This window comes from Bos indicus, chromosome 23 (assembly GCF_029378745.1).
Source record: "Bos indicus isolate NIAB-ARS_2022 breed Sahiwal x Tharparkar chromosome 23, NIAB-ARS_B.indTharparkar_mat_pri_1.0, whole genome shotgun sequence".
NCBI classification, from domain to species: domain Eukaryota; kingdom Metazoa; phylum Chordata; class Mammalia; order Artiodactyla; family Bovidae; genus Bos; species Bos indicus.
This window is the reverse complement of record NC_091782.1, coordinates 17,682,233-17,707,893: the sequence shown is the minus strand read 5'-3', so window position 1 is coordinate 17,707,893 and position 25,661 is coordinate 17,682,233. Positions and strand designations below refer to the sequence as shown.

At 37.1% G+C, this 25,661-nt stretch overlaps 1 long non-coding RNA gene and 2 other non-coding genes across 3 annotated transcripts in view; 1 reads left to right on the top strand and 2 right to left on the bottom strand.

The window, feature by feature from the left end:
- The window catches only part of LOC139178953 (uncharacterized), a 67,844-nt gene extending 49,716 nt beyond the window's left edge, over positions 1-18,128 (top strand). The window contains exon 4 of the long non-coding RNA XR_011563387.1: positions 15,087-18,128. This is a non-coding gene — a long non-coding RNA (uncharacterized lncRNA). The remainder of the gene's footprint in view (positions 1-15,086) is intronic.
- Positions 6,372-6,444, bottom strand: TRNAW-CCA (transfer RNA tryptophan (anticodon CCA)). Its single transcript has one exon. It is a non-coding gene; the product is annotated as a tRNA-Trp (tRNA).
- A 1,003-nt stretch (positions 18,129-19,131) lies between the features above and the next one.
- LOC139179186 (U6 spliceosomal RNA) lies at positions 19,132-19,238 on the bottom strand. The gene has a single exon (XR_011563610.1). It is a non-coding gene; the product is annotated as a U6 spliceosomal RNA (small nuclear RNA).
- Positions 19,239-25,661: the final 6,423 nt, after the last annotated feature.

The window sequence follows — 25,661 nt, the reverse complement described above, 5'->3', positions numbered from 1 at the left end:
AGGCTTCAGTAGCTGCAGCACACGGGCTCAGCAGTGGTTCTCGGGCTCTAGAGTGTGGGCTCAGTAGTTGTGGCACGTGCACTAAGTTGTCTCACAGTATGTGGGATCTTCCCGGACCAGGGATTGACTGGTGTCCCCTGAATTGCTACAAGGCAGATTCTTAACCACTGGACCCTCAAGGAAGCCCCTCTAGTTCCTTTTTTTGTGCTTTTCTTTTATGATGGTTTTTCTTTTTCCTTTTATTGCTTTTTATTATATTAGAAGAGTTTTTTTATCCTCCCCTTTTTTACTTCTATAAATTTGAAAGTTATGTATTCTATTTTGTTTTTTTAAGAGTTATACTCAGAATTTTAATATGCATTCTTGACATAATAAAGTACAAATCTAATTGGTACGGTTATCCTCCTGAAGAAAAATACAAGGTCTTATAATGATTTAATTCCTTTCTCTGTTTCCCACGTTCCATGTAACTGTGGGCTAAAATGTATTCCATCTTGTTTTTAAACATCCCCACACAAATGAGTAGTTTTGAATAGTTGATGTTTATTAGGTTTAGATTACCCATTTTCTCCCCACTGCTTCTTGCATCACAGTCCTTCAACAGCCATCTTATTGAAGAATGTTCTTCAGGAATTCTTTCCCTGAAGGTTTAGTGAGAGGTGAACTGAGTCTTTTGTTTGTCTAAAAATGTCTTCATTTTATTCTATGCTTAATGTAGAAACATGATTTTGCTGAATATAGAATTCCAGGTTTAAAATTACTTTCCTGTAATATATTGAAGATATTGTTTCATTTTCTTCTGGCATTTGTTATTTGATGAGAAGTCTGTTCTCAGTAATTGTTGTTCTTTTGTAGACAGTCTGTCTTTCCAATTTGGCCAGATTTATCTCTCTGTCTGTATTGTTCTGCAGGTGTGATGATGTGTTTAGGTGTAGATTTGCATTATTTATTCTGTTCGAGACAATTTACTACTTTAGTTAGAAAGACGCATTATGTTCAACACTGTCCTGTACCCTCCTCAGGACTGAGGGATCAAACCCCCTAGATGCTAGGAGCTGGGGCTACTTCCAGAAGACAATGCTTATATATCAGCCTTCTCCAGGAAGTACTTGCAGCTGAATAGTGCTGCCTTGCTCACAGGGTTACACCCCTTCCTAAGGGTGGGTTTAGTTGCTAAGTCGTGTCCAACTCCTGCGACCCCATGTAGCCCGCCAGTCTCCTGTGTCCATGGGATTTCCCAGGCAAGAATACTGGAGAGGGTTGCCTTTTCCTTCTCCAGGGAATCTTCCTGACCCAGGGATCAAATTCAGGTCTCCTGCATTGCAGGCGGATTCTTTACCAACCGAGCCATCAGGGAAGGGAAGCTTGCATCCAACGATTGGGATTGGTCGATGCAGGGATACAAAGCTTGCAGGGATACAAAGAGCCAGTCTTCTTGTCTCAATGGGGGACAATTCTAAAAGTCCTTCTTAGCATCAGCACTCCCTTTAGTAGGATAATCAACTCATCCTGACATATTTACAGGTTCTATGGATTAGGAATTGTTGGGGAAGATGGCCTTATTTGTTTAGCAACAAAAATATGCATTATTTTAATTCAAATTAAATTGGAAACGACCCATCAACAGAGAATTAAGAATATTTTACAGCATTACACTCTTGATACAAAGAACAAGGGAGCTGCATATATAATGACATGGAAATATGATATATATTAAATAAAAAGCTCGATGTTCTCAAGTATGTGTGTTAAGACCATTGGTTCTGCAGATTCTGATCCATCATGTTGACACCCAAGTCAGCTTATTGATTCTTTATAGAAAGCTGTCTATATGTACTGAGGAAGAAAAAAATTCCAAAACAAGTTAATCTGAAATATAGCAACCAATGCATTGTAGTTTATATTTATTAAAGATCATATGAGGCTTGAAAAAAAACTGAGCTCCTGATCTTCATCCCCAAACCCCAAAGTTCTCTCTTATCTCAGTTAATGATAACTGTTGTTATAAATATTCAGGGAAAAATCCTTGGAGTCATCTTTACGTCCTCTTTTTGTCTGATACTGCAATTTCTATGCAGCTTACCTAAAAATGAACCCAGAATTGAACCACTTCTTATAATCCTCACTGCTGTCCCTGGTCCAAGTCACCATCACTTCTTGCCTGGATTATTGCAGCAGCCTCATGACTGGTAGGGTTTCAGCCAATTCTCAATGTGGTAGAGTGACCTCATTAAAGTGTTAGTCAAATCCTTGTCTCCTTCTGCTCAGAACCCACCAGAGTAACTGTTCACTTATCACTCACGGTAAAAGCAAAGTCCTCACTGTGATTTGCAAGGATTCCTGCATGATCCAGCTCCCTTTTACCTCCGAGACTCATCTCCCACTGCGTGCTCTCTCTTTTTCACTCCACTCCCCCACACACCCTGTTCCTTGCTGTAATTTAAAAATACCAGGCATGGTTCCCAGTCAGGACCTTTGCTCTGGCTGTTTCCTCTGCCTGGAAAGTTCTTCCCCACATATCCCTGTGATTTGCTCTCTTACTTCTTCAGATGTTGAATAAACATCACTTGCTCAGTGAAGTTTTCTCAGGTAATTTATCTAAAACTTTAACCCCTCCCTCTTGACATTCCATACCCCTTTCCCTACTTTATTTTTTTCCTTAACCCTTTTTACTTATCTCCTATCTCATATACTATATATTTGTCCATGGAATTCTCCAGGCAAGAATACTGGAGTGGGCAGCCATTCCCTTCTCCAGGAGATCTTCCTGACCCAGTGATTGAACACAGGTTTCCCACAATGCAAGCACAAATTCTTCACTGTCTGAGCCACCAGGGAAGCCCCATTATATTTATTATCTCTCTTCATTATTAAAATGTAAAGTTTATTAGACTAGGCTTCTTAAAAAATCTATTTTGTTAACTGCCATGATCCCAGAGCCTTGAATCATGTCCAGCATGTACTATGAACTCAATAAATATTTAGTGAATGAATGAAAGAGTGACTATTTTTTGTTTCTAGAAATTTGACTTGAAAAATCTGTGTGTTCTTATTGAATAGTGTCCTTTTGCTTCTGATTTATAGTGATGAATAGCGTGTGCTCTAGAACTAGACTGCTTGGGTTGAAATCCCAGCTCTGCTACTCTAATAGCTGTGTGACCATGGACAGTTTCCTAACATCTCATCTGTAAATGCAGAAAGTGATAGTGGCTGCTTCACAGGGATTTACTGTATAGCTGTAAAAGAATTAGGAACCTTTTATGTACTGATATGGAAAGAGTTTCAAGGTCTATTTTAAGCAATAAAAGGAAGGTACAGAATAGTAATATATAATTTTCTGTCTTTTATGCAAGAATATGTACCTGCATAGAAAAATATTGGAAGTATTTAAAAGAAATTTATAAAAGTGCTTGACTACAGAGAGAAGGGAGTGGGAGTAGCATATCAAGAAAGAGAGTGACTGGATTTTCTGTTGAAAGAGGAGGGTAAAGATGTTGATTAACTTGAGGTTTTGTTAATCAAGTTGGGATAAACTTGGGACTTCCCTGGTGGTACAGTGGCTGAGATTCCTTGCTCCCAGAGCAGGAGGCCCAGGTTCAATCCCTGGATAGGGAGCTAGATTTCACAGGCCTCAACTAAACATCCCACAATCTGCAGCTAGACATTCTGTATTCCACAATGAAGATCAAAGATCCTATGTGCCACAGTTAAGCCCCAGTGCAGCTGAATAAATAAATGTTAAAAAAAAATCAGGATAGGCTTGGTTATGTGGTAGTTACAATCACACCAAAGTCTCAGTGGTCTTTTTCTTTCTCCCACTAAATTCCATTATAACAGACTGGGAGTTCTATTACATAGTTCTGGGATGGGTATATAACCTAGTTCTGGCCAATGACAGGTGACAAAATATCCCAGAGTGCTTCAGGGAAATGTTCCCACTCTTGAAAAGAAACAAACAGGAATAGATATCCCTCACACAGGCCAGATTTACAAAGGATGCTTGATAATACGGGAGCCATCTTGTTGACTTGGGAGAGGCAAGCTTGGGAGATTTACAAATCTGACCTCCAGGGGATGGTAGAGTTAGAAAATAGAAAGAACCTGGATACTTAATGAGGTCAGCAAACCACTGAATTAACCAACTCTGGAGACTTCCTACCTCAGGATTTCTTATTATGTGAGATAATAAAATTTATTTATTGTATAAGCTATTTCAAATTAGATTTTCTCTTATTAGTAGATGAAAACATCCTCATTTATAGGTTTCTCATTCATTTTTCTTATTTTATTTTACTGACTAGCTCTCCCAGTGTAATGTTGTATAGAGCATGAAAGCAGCCATCTTTGTCTTATTCCAGATTTAATAGGATTACTTCTAAAATTACCCCTAAATATTATAATGACTGTAGGTTTTGGTAAGTCCTTTTATTAAGATAAGAAATTTCTCTTCTAGAGCTAGCTGCTTAGAAGTTTGTGGGTTTTTTAAAAAATCAATAATAGATTTAAATTTTGCCAATTATTTTTTAGCATTTGTTGATATAATCAGATGCCTTAATCTGTAAATGTAGTGAATTACATAAACTTTCTAAGTTAAAATTAGATCCTTAGACTTCTGTAATTAACCTCTTTGTCAGAATATATTTCCTTGATACACTATTGTATTTGCCTTGTTGAAATTTAAATGGAATTGTTGCATCTCTGTTCCAGGTGAGGTTAATCTTACTGAGTTTTGGCCTCGGTGTTTTGCTGAACGCACAAAACGAATTAGATACTTTTCCAACAGTAGAATAACCTATTGCTGTGTGCTTAGTCGCTCAGTTGTGTCCGACTCTTTGTGACCCCGTGGACTGTAGCCCGCCAGGCTCCTCTGTCCATGGGGATTCTCCAGGCAAGAATACTGGAGTGGACCTCCTTGCCATGCTCTCCTCCAGGGGATCTTCCCAACCTAGGGATCAAACCCAGGTCTCCCGCATTGCAGGTGGATTCTTTACCATTTGAGCCACCAGGGAAGCCCAGAATAATGTATATAACATAGAAATTTATCTCTTTTTGGAAGGTTTCCTAGTGCTTATCCATTAAACTTCTTAGGCTTTTTTTTCTTTCTTTTTTTCTTTCCTGGCTGTGACTGGCTTGAGAGATCTTAGTTCCCCATCCAGGGATTAAACCCAGGCAGTGCAAGTGTGGAGTTCTAACCCCTGGACCTCCACAGAATTCCCTTACAAAGTTTATAAAGCTTAAAAAGAAGACAGTAAAGGGGATGGTAGGAGGGAGCCTCACGAGGGACGGGATATCTGTATATATATGGCTGATTCACAGTAGTCTACAGCAGAAAATAACACAACATTGTAAAGCAATTGTATGTCAGTGGGGGAAAAAAAAAGACACTATGGGAATTCAGCAGTCCAGTGATTAGGACCCTCTGCTTCCATTGCAGGGGGCCACTGGTTGGATTCCTAGGGGGGAAACTAAGATCCCCACCAGCTGTGTGGCAATGGGCAAGGAAAAAACAGTGAAACTTAAAAAATGCAGAAAATAGTATAATAAACATCTATTTACTAACTCATAGCCCCAGATGATCAATACACAGCAATTATCATCTTGAAACAAATCCCTGACATTACAGTTTATGAATATTTCAGCACATATCTCTGAAATATAAAAACTTTTAAAAACCTACCACAATATAACATAAAATATCCAATTGGTGCTCAAATTTCCTTTTGTGTCTCATCAATATTTTAACAATGTTTGTATCAAGATCCAGTTAAGGGCCATACATGCAATTGGGTGATGTGTCTTTTAGGTCTCTTCTAATTTATAGATCTCCCCTGTCCACTATACCACACACATCTTTCTCTTTCTTTGGGATTTATTTGTTGAAGGAACTGGATCACTTGTTATGTAGAATTTCCTACAGTCTGGATTTATATTTCTCTGGTGTTGTTTACTGTGTTCCTTATAGAAAATAGCCAATACTGACTTTAAAAAATTATTCCATATCATAAACTTGAAGTGTTTTAATCCAGTACAGTTATTATTTTTTATTAATGCAAAACTGTCACATCTTTTGCCAACAGGAGCCTCTTCAAGTTGACTTCTAAGTGGGTTTTTAAAAAATTTATTTGAGTATAGTGGGTTTACAATGTTGTGTTAATTTCTGCTATATAGCAAAATGATTCAGTTATACATATATATACATTCTTTTTCATATTTGTTTCCATTGTGACTGATCATAAGATATTGACTATAGTTCCCTGTGCCATACAGTAAGATCTTGTTGTTTACCCATTTTAAAAATAGGTATATTTTTATGTATATTTTACTTATTTATTTGGCTGTGCTGGGTCTTAGCTGTGGCACCTGCAGCCTAGTTCCCTGACCAGGGATTGAACCTGGGCCCCCTGCATTTGGAGCACAGAGTCCCAGCCACTGGACCACCAGAGAAGTCCCTATCCATTCTAAATATAGTACTTAGCATCTGCTACTCCCAAACTCCCAGTCCATCCCTCCTCCACCCTCCTTCCCCCTCGGCAACCTCAAGTCTGCTATCTGTGTCTGTGAGTCTGTTTTGTAGATAAGTTCATTTGTGTCGTATTTTAGATTCCACCTAAAAGGAATATCATATGGCAATTGACCTACTTCACTTATAATCTCTAGGTCCCTCCATGTTGCTACAAATGCCATTACTTCATTCTTTTCTATGGCTGAGTAGGATTCCACTGTATATATATATATATATATATATATATATATATATACCGTGTCTTCTTTATCCACTCATCTGTTGATGAAACAGTGTTTCCATGTCTTGGCTATTATGAATAGAGCTGCTATGAAAATAGAGATGCATGCATCTTTTTGAATTGTAGCTTTGTTTGGATATATGCCCAGGAGTGGGATTGCTGGATCTTATGGCAACTCTATTTTTAGTTTTTTTGATGAACCTAGTAATTAATGATGTTGAGCATCTTTTCATGTGGATGTTGATCATATGTGTATATCTTCTTCAGAGAAACGTCTGTTTATGTCTTCTGCCTATTTTTCGGCTGGATTGTTTTTGTTGTTGTTGTTACTAAATTGTATGAGGACTCCTGAGTGGTTCTGATGGTCTCCGTGGCCTTTGGCTTTCTTGTCTCTGATATGACAATTTGTTCCATACTCATCTTATACCCTTCCTGCCCCAGACCTGAAATCAGCCTTTTCTCAAGTGAATTCTAATTCCTTTTAGTGGAAAATGATGTTTAGAGGCCACTCTTTAGATATTGGGGTGCTCACTTGCAACTAGGTGGATCCATTTTCCAGATCTTCCTTCAATTTTATTTACTTTAAATATAGTCACTCATAGTGTCTCTTTATTCATTTTTTATTTGAATATCTTTTTTCATCACTTTATTTTCAACTTTCTTAGGTGATCTTTATGATTTTTTTTCCCATGCGGTTTGTGGGATCTTAGTTGCATCAGGGTCTTTTCAAATGAGTCAGCTCTTCGCATCAGGTGGCCAAAGTACTGGAGTTTCAGCTTCAACATCAGTCCTTCCAGTGAACACCCAGGACTGATCTCCTTTAGGATGGACTGGTTGGATCTCCTTGCAGTCCAAGGGACTCTCAAGAGTCTTCTCCAACACCACAGTTCAAAAGCATCAATTCTTTGGCACTCAGCTTTCTTTATAGTCCAACTCTCACATCCATACATGACTACTGGAAAAACCATAGCCTTGACTACATGGACCTTTGTTGACAAAGTAATGTCTCTGCTTTTGAATATGCTGTCTAGGTTGGTCATAACTTTCCTTCCAAGGAGTAAGTGTCTTTTAATTTCATGGCTGCAATCACCATCTTCAGTGATTTTGGAGCCCCCTAAAATAAAATCAGCCACTGTTTCCACTGTTTCCCCATCTATTTGCCATGAAGTGATGGGACCAGATGCTATGATCTTATTTTCTGAATGTTGAGATCAAACTTGGGCTGGGCTCTTAGCAGTGAAAGCATGGAGTCCTGATCACTGGACTACCAGGGAATCCCCTAGATGACTTTTATTTATTTCTTTTTGATATCATAAATTTTATATATTTATATTTTCATTTTAATTTTTTTAAAACACAAAAAACATTTTGTAGTGGGGTATAGCCGATTAACAATGTTGTGGTCATTTCAGATAAACAGCAAAAAGACTCAGTCATTCATACACATGTATCCATTCTCCCCCAAACCCCCCTCTCATCCAGGCTGGCACATAACATTGAGCAGAGTTCCATGTGCTATACATGGAACTATATGTATACATGGAGCTACATGTATGTGCTATACATGTAGGTCTTTATTGGTTATCCATTTTAAATTTAGCAGTATATATATGACCTTCTCAAAGTCCCTAACTCGATGTATATCTTGTAATAGCTAGATTTTTAAAAATCCAATATAAGATTCTCTTTTCATCCATGAACTAAATCTATTCACATTCCAAGTAATACTGATACATCTGAACTCCCAACTTATTTTGCCCTTTCTACTCACCTAGATTTTTGTTGTTTCCTTTTGTCATTTGTAAGATTGATTGAATTTTCCTTGTCCTATTTTATCCTTCTTAAAATTGGAACTTGTGTCTGCTGTTTCTTTTAGTGGTTACCCTAACATATGGATTTTACAAGTTTCACTGATTTCTTTAATAAGATACTTCTAGGATTACTATTTTTCCTTTTTTTCTATGTACATTCTCTATTAATTCTTTGTGGCTGGCAAATGTTCTGCATCCTTGAATATCTATAAATATATTTATTTTACATTCACACTTGAATAATAGCTGAGTATATAGAATTCTAAATTTGTAATCATTTTTATCTCAAAAATTTGGAGATATATTTCTTCTGTTTTCTTGCATCCAATATGTTTTCACTGAGAATTCTGATGTCAGTCTTCATAGAAATGTTTTGTAAAATCTTTGGATGATTTTAAGAAATTCTCTTTTATTGCCTATTGTTCTAAAATTTCACTCATATACACTATAGTCCTTTCTTCTTTTTTAAAAAAAATTATTTACTTATCTAGCTAGCTCTCTATTTATCGATGTGTAGTCATCTCTCATTCATCTGACTCTATTCCCAACCTGAAGATTCGTGAACTTTTCCTCTGCTTTATCATTTATGTCTTTTATTTTCTTCTGGAACATGTATAAATAGGTTGGGAGACTCTGGCTCTATTCTCCATGTTTCTAAACATTTCTTCATACATTCTGTTTTGTACCGCATTCTGGGAGAATCTCTCAGCTATTTCTAGCTCATTCTGCTATTTCCCCTTCTTCTGAATATTTTTATTTTCCAAGAGCTCTACTTGGTTCTTTTTCATAACTTCTTTTTGTCTTGTGGATTTAATTATCTCTCTTACCTCGGTGAAGATTTCAATTATATTTTCCTTAAAATCACCTTCTGTGAGTTCTAGTAACTGTTTCTTAGATATTTGTCCTGTGTTGCACTTTATGCTTCTCTTTCATGAAGTACTAGTAATTCTTGGCTCTGTACACATCTTTTCCTTTGTGAGTCTCTATTATTCTGACTATGGGAGGAGCTGTTTATTGAAACTTGCTTCCAGCCACTGATGGGGAGGGAGATGAGAATGGGCCCATTATCTGGCCTTTTGAGTATGGGGAGTCTCCCAGGGTGCTGCCTTGCCTCTTGGCCCCAGGATCTCCCTTCACTGATTAGGAGCACATGCCTCTGCTAACTACTGCACAGCACAGAGTAGGAAGTAGGAGGGGCAGACGATCAGCATCCTCCTACCCAAGTGTAGTGGGTTGAGAAGTGTCTCCCCAAATTCATGTTCACCTAGAACCTGTCAATATGACCATATTTGGAAATAGGGTCCTTACAGATGTAGTCAAGAAAAGATGAAGCCATGCTGGATTCAGGTGGCACCTACATCCAATTTGACAGTAAGTTGGCCCCCTTACCAAGAAAAAGAAATTCATCACACAGTCTTTCTGCTTGGTGTCCCTGAAGTTGAAACTCACTGTTCCCTCCTAGCTACATATCAAGTCATAATGGATCAGCTCTTGAAGTCTCAGTTTGCTCATCTAGAGAAGAGAATTTTAATACCTCCTACTGTATAGAGTCATTACGAAGATCAAAATGATAAGGTTGATACAACAGGTTGTATGAATTGAGACATTATATTTTCCTTATGCTAAGTTCCACATAGATAAGGTTAGCAATAATGACACATATCAAAAGTAATATATGTTATTCTAACGTTTGGACCAGTAACCCTAATTCTCTTACGATACCTCAAAAGAACAACAACCTACAGAGCTATCTTTATGCTTGAAAACTGTTTGTTATAGTAATCCTTATAAAAGCTACACAGAGGGAGATGTTGGGGGACAGGTAAAACATGGGAAGGGGATTGAGAGGTACAAATTTCCAGCTATAAAATAAATAAGTACAGCATAGGGGATATAGTCACTAACATTGTAATAACTCTCTATGGTGACAGATGTTACTAGACTTACTGTGGTGATCTTTTTATAGTACATATTGAATAACTATGTTGTCTCCTGAGATTAATATAATATTGTATGTCAATTATATTTAAATTTTTTTGAAAAAAGACATGGGCAGTAACCCAAATAGCTAACAATGGGGGAATCATTATATAAATCTGCCTTTCCCTGCATATATATATTATATGTAAATATATAGATTTTTTTTTTACTTTGAAGTCTCCCTTGTCAACACATATATAGTCTCATAAAATTCATAGTATTTTTAAAATCATTTCATTATTTTTATTTAACAAACACGTATGATGCCTAATAAGTATCAGGCATTATTTTAAAAACTTAAAATATTATGTTTTAAATCATTGATACATATTTTAAATCTTTATAAAATATTTTACTTTTAACAAAATAATATTAAAGCTGTTTGATAAAGATTGATTCACTGCAAACTTCATTAATATCCATGTTACTAAGACAAAATTTAACTTCCTATTAATACATGACAAATACTTTAAAATACATAAGAAAATAATCTATGATATGCCTTTTAAATAGAATAATTTATTGTGCTTAGTTTAGGGACAAAATCTGTTTTTAATATAGATCAAAAGAAACTACATTCTCTGCCATTAAAATAGGCAAAAATTGTTTTCATTGCCTAATGCTTAGAATTCTTATATTTTAACTTAAAATATCAATGTTTTATTTTTATAATTTTCAAATTGTATTTCCAAGTGAAGAGATGAGAGAGATTTCAGACTGTAATTAACAGATACTTCTCTACAAATACATTTGGGAATGGGATTTTGGTGTGGCTGATTAGTACTCTGGTAAGTGGATTGCTTCTTTCCACTTTTACTTTTTATTTATTTGATGTGCATAAATCTGCTTTTTTTGTGTGCTTATTGACATGGCGTAAGGACCCATAATGATAGTGGGCAATTCTTTTTTTTACTCTTTCTTTTAAAAAATATTTAAATTATGAAAGTATGATAATTATGAAAGTATGACCACATTTGCAAGAGACTTGGAAAATACAGAACAAAATTACATATAGTTCCACTATATATTGCTGTTATTTTTAAAGTAGATAAATGAAAGTTTTTAGTTGAAGTTTCAATACCAAACTCTCAAAAATTAATAGAATGAATATACAAAAAAGTAGAAGGATGTAGTAGACCTAAAAGGCACCATGAACCAATTCTACATAGTTAAGATTTATACAATTTTCACACAACAGTAGGATACAAATTCTGTTCAAGTTCCCATAACCTACAAACTGGTAGACACTGGAACATACCCAGGGACATAAAACAAGGAACAAAAATCTCATGGTTTAAAGGTATTGAAATCATACAGAGACTGTTCTCTTATCACTGAAGAATTATGTTAGAAGACAATATCTAAAGATAATTGAAAGTAATCCATGTATTTTCAAGTGCAGTGTGACATTTACCAAGAGAGATCTTTGACTTAGCCACTGAAAGCCTCAGTAAAGTTAGAAGATTGAAAAAAACCCAGAGGGTGATTGCAAAGTGGAAAGCATTTAAATGAGAAGTTAGTATCAAAATGAGAAATTAATATCAAAAGTGTATTTGGTAATTAAATGTCCACTTTTAAATGATAGGTGTATCTAAGAAGCCCATACAAGGAAAATTAGAAATATTTGTAACAGAATAAAAATGAAATAAGAATTTACTAGAATCTGTTACACATAGTTGAAGCTGCTCAATGCAACTAAATACAATATAGAATTTTGAATAAGGTGTAAAAACAAATAATGGACACTAGCATACAATTTTTGTGAAATTTGAACAAAATCTGTACTTTAGTTACTAATACTGTATCATGTTAATTTCCTGTTGTTGTTTTTTTAACGACATAGTATTTCTTTATGTTCTCAGAATTGGATTAGAAGTTTCAAGCCTCATTCAAATTAAAAAAAAAATCACTAAGATAAACTTTCTTTACTTTTAGCAGTAATACTAGATACAAAATATGTGAAACTATATCAAAGTTTTGAGTGAATATAAATTAGAAATCTAGTATGTATCAATTGCTAGATTGCTTTTCCCCACTTTTAAAACAGATTTTAAAGTATAAGACATATTTTGAAGTTTGAATTCATGTTATTATAATTATAAAATAAAACCAACTTACATATCTGATAAAGACTATCTCAAGTAAAATTTTCAGAATTATAATCTTTTGTTATAGTAAAATACACAGAATATAAAATTTACCATTAATGTCATATAGCACATTCAAATTCACAGTGTTGTGTAACCATCACTACTATCTAATTCCAGGACATTTTTATCACCCCAAAAGGAAACCCCATATTTTTATCACCCCAAAACTATTAAGCAGTTTTGTCCATAACTATTAAGCAGTCAGTCCCCATTGCTCCACCTCCCAGTCCCTGGCAACCAATAATCTCTCTGTCTCTATGGAATTGCCTATTCTGGACATGTCAGATATATGAAAGCATATAATATATGGCCTTTTGTGCCTGGTCTTTTACATCTAGTGTGATGATTTTAAGGTTTGTCCATGTTATGTATGTATCGGTACACAATTATCATTTTAATGTTCTCATTCACTTCAGTTCAGTTCAGTCACTCAGTCGTGTCCAACTCTTTGCAACCCCATGAATTGCAGCACGCCAGGCCTCCCTGTCCATCACCGACTCCCCGAGTTGACTCAGACTCACGTCCATCGAGACAGTGATGCCATCCAGCCATCTCATCCTCTGTCGTCCCCTTCTCCTCCTGCCCCCAATCTCTCCCACCATCAGAGTCTTTTCCAATGAGTCAACTCTTCGCATGAGGTGGCCAAAGTACTGGAGTTTCAACTTTAGCATCATTCCTTCCAAAGAAATCCCAGGGCTGATCTCCTTCAGGATGGACTGGTTGGATCTCTTTGCAGTCCAAGGGACTCTCAAGAGTCTTCTCCAACACCACAGTTCAAAAGCATCAATTCTTCGGCGCTCAGCCTTCTTCACAGTCCAACTCTCACATCCATACATGACCACAGGAAAAGCCATAGCCTTGACTAGCGGACCTTTGTTGGCAAAGTAATGTCTCTGCTCTTGAATATGCTATCTAGGTTGGACATAACTTTCCTTCCAAGGAGTAAGTGTCTTTTAATTTCATGGCTGCAGTCACTATCTGCAGTGATTTTGGAGCCCCCAAAAATAAAGTCTGACACTGTTTCCACTGTTTCCCCATCTATTTCCCATGAAGTGATGGGACCGGATGCCATGATCTTCGTTTTCTGAATGTTGAGCTTTAAGCCAACTTTTTCACTCTCCACTTTCACTTTGATCAAGAGGCTTTTTAATAACAGAATTCCTTATTCTTCTTTTGTCAGTCTTAAATCATTATGAGTGTATATTAAAGAAGGCAGTAAGGAATAAAGACTATAATTGTGTAATAGGTTTCTTAAGAGTTAATGCCCATGGTGTTGTATCGACCTGGGTAAGAATTGAGGGACCAGTTCATGACTTCCTCAAATTCTGTCTGTGTGACTCACTGAAAACATGCCCAGAGTTCTCTCATGCTGGTCTTTAAAGGAGAAATGTTTTAGTATTATCATTATTTTAATATTTTATTTATTTATTTGATTGCACCAGGTCTCAGTTGGGGCACCATGGGATCTTTAGTTGTGACATGGGGATCTAGTTCCCCAGACAGGGATTGAACCCAGGCCCCCTGCACTGGGAGCATGGAGTCTTAGCCACTGGACCACCAGGGAAGTCCAGGAAAAATGTTTTAAATAACTAATTGAGCTACTTTTTGAAATTCAAACAAATGCAATTGCCAACTCTGAATGTGGTAAAACATTCCACATTCTGAGGAATTCCCTGGAATAATGTTCATGGACCTTGCAAAGGATAACAGACACTTTATGAGATTCTTATGAGGGAGAATGTATTGCAGCCATTAAACATGCTTATGAAGACAATGTATTACAAGAAAAATATTTATGATCTAATGCCAGAGGGGAAAGCAGGACTCAAAATTATAAGTATGCTACAGAAATGAGAGGAAGACCACTTAAAATTATGTAAAAACACTTTTAGGAAAAAGAGAGAAAGGAAATATGCAAAATAATAGCAATAACATGAGGAATGGTAGAATTATGGGTATGTATTTTTCTTTCCTGAATTTTCCAAAACTCTGTAATGTGCTTGTATTACTTTTATTATTAAACAATTATACCTGAATAAAGGTAATAGCTCATGATCACTGACCTTTAGCAGCTTTCCTCTAAGTCAGCCTAGATTCAGACCATCATAAAAGGACATGCAAACCCATATGTGCTCTATAGATAGAAATCTTGAAGTTAAATGATTGGAAAATTACACAGGAACTGCTTTCTAATGTTCATTTTGGAAAGATAACTGCCATTGTCCTGCCTTGTAGAGGACAGATCCTTTTAATGAGGTCCCTTTTGTACTTCATTAATTGAATGACATTTTTTTTAAAAAGATTTATTGATGTGGGCCATTTTTAAAGTCTTTTTTGAATTTGTTACAATATTGCTTCTGTTTTATGTTTTGTTTTTTTTGTTTTGGTTTTTTGGCTCCAAGGTATGTGGGATATTAGTTTCCCAACTGGAGACAGAACCTGCATCCCGTCCCACCCCCCAACTTGGAAGGGAAAGTCTTAACCACTGGACCCCTAGGTAAGTCCCTGAATGACCTTTTATTAGACCAAATTCTGCTTGCAATCTACATCTTAAAAGCACATGGAATGTACCAGGCCACCTATTACAATGTGCTGGTAAGCACTCTGGCTTGGTTGTTAGGAGGCCTGAATTTGAGCCTTAGTTGTGCGGCCTCTGGCAAGTCAACTTCATCTCTGAACTTTATCTCTGCACCATGGGACCGGGGGTCCCGACTTCTATGGACCTCTAGATGAGAAGGAAATTCTCAGCTATTTAAATGATCTCTTACTTCTCATAAGTAGAGACTCAGAAATGTGTCTGACTCCTACTAAAGTAGAAACAGCTGCAGAGCAGGAAAGAGAAGAGCGATTGAAAAGGATATAATTGAAAATAAGCAAGAGAGAGCACTGGAGGGTGACTCTCAGGAGATATGAACTCTAGTCCCAGCTATGCCAGTGGCTGAGGGTGTGATCTTGAGTTAGTCATTTTCTTTCTCTAGGGCCTGGCTTCTTCCTCTGTGAAATAAGGTGACAGGTCTCAGGCCCCTCCCAGTTACAAATTCTATTAATATATGATTCTAGATTATAGAATGAGGAGTGTCTGTTGTAGCCTCACTTGATTCTTACAGGACCTCCTTGTTATTCAGGGGCCTCAGCACAATGTTGACTTTTTAATCTTTTAATTCATTCTCATGTCATCCATGAAGTAAATCAGAAGAGAAAATCCAGATGAACATTCCCATTTAAGCCAGTTTCTTGAGGCTGATATTTTAACAAACAATAAACTGATGAATCATGAGATGGCTTTGGAAAATATTAGACACTTAAATCTTCGCAGCATTTTTCAGGAAATAGGCTGTAAATGGGGGAAGAAAAATGTAAATGTGTTCAAGATGGGGAACTGCCTTAAATAAAAATAACTACATTTTACTTTTAAATTAAAAAAAAAAAAAAAAAACTCCTCCTGAAAGAGTACTTGGAATGGGCACAAACACAGTATCAGGGATTTTTCTTTAGATCCCACAGCCAGCTCTTTATTTGCTAAACAGAGCATTTTGGAAAATTTGCATCACAAATGCAGACCCAGGCAAGTAGGCCAGTTGAGATGGGTGATTCCTCAGCCACTATCTCAGTTATTTGGTTTTCCTAATGGTCAGCTCTGCCCAAAACCAAACTCACCATCATCAGGGAAAGCTGTGGGTAAAAGCGTAAAGGTGGCAAAATTTGTTTTCCGGCTCAGCATCTGGTTCTCCCCGCTCAGTGTCAACTCTCCAAAGCTGCCTTAGATACCTGTATTTTTATTTATTTTTATTTTTTTTTACTGTTTATTCACCTTAATGTTTTTATTTTTTATTTTTTTAAAATTTTATTTTATTTTTAAACTTTACATAATTGTATTAGTTTTGCCAAATATCAAAATGAATCCGCCACAGGTATCATGTGTTCCCCATTCTGAACCCTCCTCCCTCCTCCCTCCCCATACCATCCCTTTGGGTCGTCCCAGTGCACTAGCCCCAAGCATCCAGTATCGTGCATCGAACCTGGACAGGCAGCTCGTTTCTTACATGGTATTTTACATGTTTTTTAAAAATTTATTTATTTGGCTGCACCAGGTCTTAGTTGTGACACGTGGGGTATTGTTCCCTGACCTTGGATCAAACCTGGGCGCTTGCATTGGATGTGCAGAGTCTTAACCATTGGACCACCAGGGCAATCTCTGTATACTTGTATTCTTTCCTGTTCCTTCCTTCCTTCCTCTCTCTTTTTCTCTACACATTCAAAATCTTTCACCAGGAGAAATTTTCTATATTTATTATTCTGACCTATAATTGGTTGAGAATATCCTATAATGGGTTATATATTCCCATGTTTGGTAAGCGTATAGGATTCAGAGGCTGGAATAAATGGAATACATTTTCCACCCACAGCCTTGAGGGAATATGGGGTAGTGAGAGAAAGGGGGCATTTATAGGGTCTCTCAATCAGGGTCCATTTGCAAGAGCAGAAACCACTTTGGCTGATTTCAACAACCCTTTAAATAAGGGAATTATGTGCTTAAAAAATTGTTTGAAGGATTGTCGGAAGAGCCCTAGGTTGAGCTTCCAGGAATGATGCCTAGAACAGGATGGTGGCCCACAAAGGGAGCTCTGACTTCTGTCAATACTAGTAAGCTGGGGGATCAGGAAGTACTAGGACCACGTCGCTCCTGACACCCACAGAGCTGAGAAACAGACCCTGGGACTCTTGCCACTGATGTCTCAGGAGGACCCAGCCCACCTCTATTTGCATGTGTGCCAGCAGAAATAACAGAAAAGAGCAGAAGCCTGGCCTGCCCCGTATTTCTGCCTTCCAAATCCCCAGATGTGTTTCCTTGATGGACTCGGAACTCTCCCTGTCAAGGAGTCTAGGAAATACGTAGTCTTTTTTAAGTTGAAGAATATTGAAAAAAAAACAAACATTTATTTGACTGCATTGGGTCTTAGTTGCAGCACTTGGGATATTCGTTATGTCATGTGGGATCTTTCATTGGGGCATGTGGGCTTAGTTACCCTGTGACATGAGGGATCTCAGTTCCCTGACAAGGGATCAAACCCTTATCCCTTGCAGTCTCTTGCATTGCAAGATGGATTCTTAACCACTGGACCACCAGGGAAGCCCCTAGTCTGTCTTTTTTAGTCTGAAGTATTTAGAGAAAGTTCAAGGGACTTGGAATGGAGCTGAGTGAGCCTAACTGTGATATGTAACATGGGAGAAGGGTGGGGAACAGCTTCATTTTCCCCAAGGTGCCTGGAGGTTCACTCCCATACACCAAGGCCAGCTATGAACACCATCATGTGTATAGAAAGAAGCCATATGGGACATAAGACCCTCTGGTAGGGGAGGACTCAGAGTACAGAGTATAAGTCACTGCTGGCTTCCTAGAGCTTACACAGGCTCACCTGAGAAATGGAAACACAAACTCACAATCTGGCAGGCCAGATATCTATATAGATATATATAGATACATATCTATATCTATATCTATCTATCTATCTATATATATATATCTATATCTATATCTATATCTATATATATATATATCTATATACATATAGATATATATGTACCTTTGGAAACAACTGCATTTGAGAGTTTAATTTGCATTTTGAAAAATCAACCTTAGATGCCACCCATCTGTAGAGACTGGAGATGTTTCTAACTCACAACATCTACTTGTCATGAGCCTACTAAGTGCCAAGGAATACTTTCACACGTGCTTGCTCATTTAATTTTCATAGCGCATGAATTCAGAATTCCTGGGGTATGAGCTATATAGAATATATATATAAGGCAGTTATTAGTCTTCTTTGAGGGGGCCAGAAGGGACTACCCTTAATATGTATGCAAGCGACTCATGTTTCATTACTAGAGAAAGTGAAAGTTGAAAGATCAGTTCAGTTCAGTCGCTCAGTCATGTCCGACTCTATGCAACCCCATGGACTGCAGCACGCCAGGCTTCCCTGTCTATCACCAACTCCCGGAATTTGCTCAAATTCATGTCCATCAAGTCAGTGATGCCATCCAACCATCTCATCCTCTGTCATCCCCTTCTCCTCCTGCCTTCAGTCTTTCCTAGAATCAGGGTCTTTTCCAATGAGTTAGTTCTTTGCATCGGGTGGCCAAAGTTTGGAGTTTCAGCTTCAGCATCAGTCCTTCCAATGAATATTCAGGGCTGATCTCCTTCAGAATGGACTGGTTGGATCTCCTTGCAGTCCAAGGGACTCTCAAGAGTCTTTTCCAACACCACAGTTAAAAAGCATCAATTCTTTGGCGCTCAGCTTTCTTTATAGTCCAACTCTCACATCCATACATGAATACTGGAAAAACCAAGTTGAAAAATAGGTGCAACTATTTCCAAAATCAGAATGTGTGGAAATTTAAATGTATGTCTAACCCATGTGACGTTGGACCGCTGAATTTTATTTATTTTTTTATATGGAACGCTTCACAAATTTGCATGTCATCCTTGCGCGGGGGCCATGCTTATCTTCTCTGTATCGTTCCAATTTTAGTATATGTGCTGCTAAAGCGAGCACGGACCACTGAATTTTAATGGTGTTGCAAAAGAAGTGTTAGGACCTTAGTTGTATTATGTTCTCATGTGCGAACATAGCATGGCTTATTTAATCTATTCCTTATTGATGGGCATGTGGTTGCTTCTGATCTTTTTCTATGTGGACAATGATGCAATGATGAATTATCCCCTATATCATGTTGTCATTGTGGAGGGAAACATAGAATCTCCAGAAGTGGAAATGTCAGGTCAAAGGGTAAATGTACTGTAAATTTTGGAAATATTGTCAGTTGGTTTTTATTATGGTGTGTCACTTTAAAAAATTTTTTTATTTTTGGCTGTGCTGGGTCTTTGTTGCTGTGTGCGGGCTTTTTCCGGTTGTGGTGTGCAAGCTTCTCACTGTCATGGCTTCTTGTGTTGAGGAGCACGGGCTCCAGAGAGTTTGGGCTTCAGAGGTTGCAGCTCACAGATTCTGGAGCGTGGGCTCAGTCGACTGACCTATGGGCTTGTTGCCCTGTGACATGTGGAATCTTTCTGGACCAGGGATTGAACCTGTGTCGCGTGCAGCAGCAGGCGGATTCTAACCACTGGACCACCAGAGAAGCCCCACGACTGTGTCTTTTTTCACTCCTACTGACAATGGTTAAGATTACCTGATTCCCCACAGCCTTGCTGACAGAAACTACTGCTCAGTTTTTGGGGGTTTTCCTAATTTAATAGTTACCTCAGTTTCGTTTCAATTTGCTTTTTTCTTATGAGTTGAAGAAAGTTTCCTTTTACATACGTGAGGACCATTTGTCTTTTTCTATGAACTTTTCAGTTTCTGTACTTTGCTCATTTTTTTTTAAAAAGACTGATCATTTTTGGTCTCTTTGTATTGATGTATTGTAGTTCTCCATGTATTTGGATAATTAGCACTTTGTCTAAAGATGCAAGTTAAAAAGGTATTTTCCCAATTTATCATTTGTCTTTCAACATTTCTTATGGCATATTTTTCTATGTACTTAAAATTTTTGTGTATGCATTTTGAATCATAGTAAGCTCATAAAGAAGTTACGTTTTCTTCTGAGAGTTTTATAGTTTAATTTTTAATATCAAGATTTTAAAGATAGTAGTGTTTTTCCTGGTACATGATGAGAGATAGATCCAACTGTATTTTTTCCAGGTGGTTATCTGCTTTTCTCAACAACATTTATTTGAAATTGTTTTCTTGCCATGCCAATTTGAGTTGCCACTTTTTCATATACTAAGTTTTTGTATGTATTTGGCTCTATTTCTGCACTTAAATTCTACTCCTTTAGCCTGTCTAGTCAAGCAAAATTATACTGTTTTAATTATTGGGACCTATTAACATATTTTAATATCTGTTTGGGATAGCTTTATCACATTGTTCTTCAGTTTTCAAGTTTTTCTGGTTACTCTTGCTTATTTATTTTCTGGAATGAATTTAGAAACAACGTATCTATTTCTTAGAAAAAAATCTATTGGTAATTTTTTAAAGATCAGGTTAAATTTATAAACTGACTCAGAGAGAACAGACTTTTTATCATGTTGAATTTTTTTTACTAAAGAATAAGGCAAACATTTCTATTGTTCCATTCTACTTTCACTCCCATAGTAGTGTTTTGAAAATTTCCTCATAAAGTTATATATTTCTTTTTTTAAAAAATCAATCTTTAAAATATTTGCTTATTTATTTTTAGCTGCACTGCATCTCTGTTGCTGCATGTTGGGCTCTCTCTAGTTGCAGCCAGCGGGGGCTACTCTTCCTTATAGCGCTTGGGCTTCTCATTGCAATGGTTTCTCTTTTTGTAGAGCACAGGATCTAGGGCGAGTGGGCTCAGCAGTTGTGGCATGTGGGCTTAGTTACTCTGTGGCATGTGGGATCTTTCTGGACCAGGGATTGAACCCGAGTCCCTTCATTGCAGCAAATTTTTAGCCACTGGACCACCATGGAAGTCCCAAGATGTCTACTTCTTAGGTTGGTTCTTAAGTGTTTTATCTTTTTGTTGTTCTTGCTAATGCAGATGTGGTTTTCTTGTGCTTTTAAAATTGGTATTGTTTTATGTAAGAAAACTATTCATTGTTGTATATTAACTTTATACTTTGCAATTTATTGCATTCTTTTAATATTTGTAGTAGTTTTTCGGCTGATTCTCTTAAATATAAAATTGTATCTTTTGAAAACAGTGACAATTTTGCCATCTCTTACAATTCTTATACTTTCTTTTGTCTGATTGTAGTTCTTAATATTCTCAGTTCACTTCAGTTCAGTCACTCAGTTGTGTCGGACTCTTTGCGACCCCTTGAATCGCAGCATGCCAGGCCTCCCTGTCCATCACCAACTCTCAGAGTTCACTCAGACTCATGTCCATCGAGTCGGTGATCCCATCCAGCCATCTTATCCTCTGTCATCCCCTTCTCCTCCTGCCCCCAATCCCTCCCACCATCAGAGTCTTTTCCAATGAGTCACCTCTTCGCATGAGGTGGCCAAAGTACTGGAGTTTCAGCTTTAACATCATTCCTTCCAAAGAAATCCCAGGGCTGATCTCCTTCAGGATGGACTGGTTGGATCTCCTTGCAGTCCAAGGGACTCTCAAGAGTCTTCTCCAACACCACAGTTCAAAAGCATCAATTCTTTGGTGCTCAGCTTTCTTCACAGTCCAACTCTCACATCCATACACAACGACTGGAAAAACCATAGCCTTGACTTGACAGAACTTTGTTGGCAAAGTAATGTCTCTGCTTTTGAATATGCTATCTAGGTTGGTCATAACTTTCCTTCCAAGGAGTAAGCGTCTTTTAATTTCATGGATGCAGTCACCATCTGCAGTGATTTTGGAGCCCAAAAAAATAAAGTCTGACACTGTTTCCACTGTTTCCCCATCTATTTGCAATGAAGTGATGGGACCGGATGCCATGATCTTAGTTTTTCTGAATGTTGAGCTTTAAGCCAACTTTTTCACTCTCATCAAGAGGCTTTTTAGTTCCCCTTCACTTTCTGCCATAAGGGTGGTGTCATCTGCATATCTGAAGTTATTGATATTTCTCCTGGCAATCTTGATTCCAGCTTGTGCTTCTTCCAGCCCAGCGTTTCTCATGATGTACTCTGCATAGAAGTTAAATAAGCAGGGTGACAATATACAGCCTTGACATACTCCTTTTCCTATTTGGAACCAGTCTGTTGTTCCATGTCCAGTTCTAACTGTTGCTTCCTGACCTGCATATAGGTTTCTCAAGAGGCAGATCAGGACAATATTAAATAGCAGTATTGACAGGGGGCATCTTCAGCTTATTTCTTACCTTAGCATGTGTTCTTCCATTGTTCTCCATTAAGATTGTTTCTGGTGTCTGGATTAATAAATTATGTGAATCATGTTAAATAAATCATCCATTAACATTTCATGGGAAGTTTTTTATTTTTATTTTTTTAACTTTATTTTCTACTGGAGTATAATTGATTAATAATGTTTGTGACAGGTGAACAACGAAGACACTCAGCCATATTTGTACATGTATCCATTCTCCCCTAAACTCCCATGGTGTGTTTTTAAAAATCAAGAATGGGTTTTTACTTTTTCCCAAATCCTTATTATCACTGAGATAATTTTTCTCCTTGTTTTTATTAATATAAAACTATCAGTGATATTAAGCCATCTTTTCATTCATGGAATAAACAACTCGATTATTATTTTAAATGTATCCCTTGATTCTGAATGCTAATATTTTATTTGCAAGCTATAAGTTAAATTGCTGGGAAAAATATCAACAACCTCAATATGCAGATAATACCACTCTAATGGCAGAAAGTGAAGAGGAACTAAAGAACCTTTTGATGAGGGTGAAGGAGAGTGAAAAAGCTGGCTTAAATCCAACAGTAAAAAAAAACTAAGATCATGGCATCTGGTCCCATTTCTTCATGGCAAATAGATGGGGGGAAAGTGGAAACAGTGACAGATTTTATTTTCTTGGGCTCCAAAATCACTGCAGATGGTGACTGCTGCCATGAAATTAAAAGACGCTTACTCCTTGGAAGAAAAGCTATGACCAACATAGATAGCATATTAAAAAGCAGAGACATCAGTTTGCCAACAAAGATCACTATAGTCAAAGCTGTGTTTTTCCAAATAGTCATGTACAGTTGTGAGAGTTCAACCATAAAGAAGATTGAGCGCTGAAGAATTGTTGCTTTCAAACTGTGGTGCTGGAGAAGGCTCTTGAGATTCCTTGAGACTGCAAGGAGATCAAACCAGTCAATCCTAAAGGAAATCAACCCTGAATATCCACTGGGAGGACTGATGCTGAAGCTGAAGCTCCAATACTTTGGCCACCTGATGCAAAGAGCTGACTCATTGGAAAAGACCTTGATGCCAGGGTAGGAGGAGAAGGGGATGACAGAATATGAGATGGTCTGATGGCATCACTGACTCAATGGACATGAGTTTGAGCAAACTCTGGGCGATAGTGAAAGACAGGGAAGCCTGGTATGCTGCAGTCCTTGGGGTCACAGAGACAGACATGACTTAGCGTCTGAACCACAACAACAATGCTTTATTTAATGTTTTTATGTTGATATTTATAAGTAAGACTGGTCTATAATTTTCTTTCTTTGTGCAGTCCTTGTCAGGTTTTGATATCAATGTTGTGTTTGCTCTGGAACTATTTACAAATCAATGATCAGATAGAGATTTCTCAGAAAACATGGGCCATGTGAATTTAAGTCATGCGCCTATGTGAAGCCTAGCTGTGATTCCATATTTTCTGAGGATATTTGTATTTTCCCTCCCACCCACCATTAAGACTGAAGCAGGTAAGTTTTCTTACTGTGCTTTTCTGTATGCTGGATTTTCCTAGCTCATCGTTGGGTATTTTAGCTTTGTGCATGGGTCTCCTATCCACTTCCCTAACTTTGGAAGGACTTTTGTTCTCTAGACCTTGCGAGGATGTCAAGATAGAAACCTGAGGTCATAAAAGGTGAGTTTAAGGCCCCTGGCATTCCACTTAGATCGCTCCTTTCACTCATATGACCTGTGCAACTTTTTGTGACTCTCTTGCTGTTGTTATTGTTGCTCAGTCTCTAATGTGTCTCTTTGTGACCCCATGGACTGCAACTTGCCAGGCTCCTCTGTCCTTTACTATCTCTGGGAGTTTGCTCAAATTCATGTCTGTTGAGTTGGTCATGCTACCTGTCTCATCTAACTCTCTTGCTAACTTATTCTTAAAACTGAAAGCAAATCTATTTTGTCCAAAATTTTTACTTGTCTTGCAGAAAGAAGTAGTTAAGACTATCTGGTCTACTATACTGCTAGAAACAGAAATTAGGACCTGCCATATCAAATATATTTTCTAATTCTAAAGCAATTAAAATTGGGTAGTTTTGGCATAGAAATATGTAACTAGATTAATGAGGCAGAATGGAGACTGTAGAAATAGATCTGTCTCTATATAAGAACTTAGTATATATCCTTATGACATAGCCTTTTCAAAATTAAATTCCAGATGGATTGAAGGGCTAAACTTAAAAAAAAAAAAGCTATGAAATTATTAGATAAAAATACAGACAAATGTATATATTTAACTACGGAGAAGGAATGATCCTCTAAATCAAACATACATACACTCACACAAGAAAATACAGGCAAATGTTTATAACCCATGGGGTACAGAAAATTCTCTAAAGCAAGACATACTTGTGCTTGCACAAAAAACTTTATAGAAAAATTTGATAAATTTGATTATTTCATCATCAAAACCAAAATGAAAGAAAAAGCGAGAGGCTAGAGGAAAAGATTTTCATCTTATATAGAGTAACAAAAAACTACCATCACAAATATGTTAGCCAGTCAACAAGAAAAAATGAAATTAAACAGAAAAATTGTAAACCACTATAAAGAAGCAAAATAAAAACCCCATAAAGATATTAAGAGATATATCCCTTATATAGTTTATCAGAGACATCCAGATCTTAACAATGAGAAACTATTTTGTTAACTATGATATAGTCAAGAATTTCACACCAGTTATATTAAGCACAGGCAAATAGGGAAAAAATTGATACCCTAATTTCAGTTATTGGGAGTTTGAATTGATACAATCTTTTTAGAGGATAATTTAGCAATATCAGAATTCTAAAAATGCACATCCTTTTATGTAAGCACACTACTTACATAGCATACACTATGAGACTATATGCACATGTGACAAAGAGATTCTATAATAATGAAAAGTTAAGGTGAACTAAATGATCTATGGATTGTTCATGTGCACAAGAAGACATGTACAATAATGTTAGCTGCATCACTATTTGTAGTAGAAAATCTTAAAAACAACTTAAATGACAATAATGAAGGAATAGATAGATAAAGCGTGGTCTTACCATATGATAGATTACTATATAGCAGTTAATAGGAATAAAAACACATATTTATCAATGTGGATGGATATC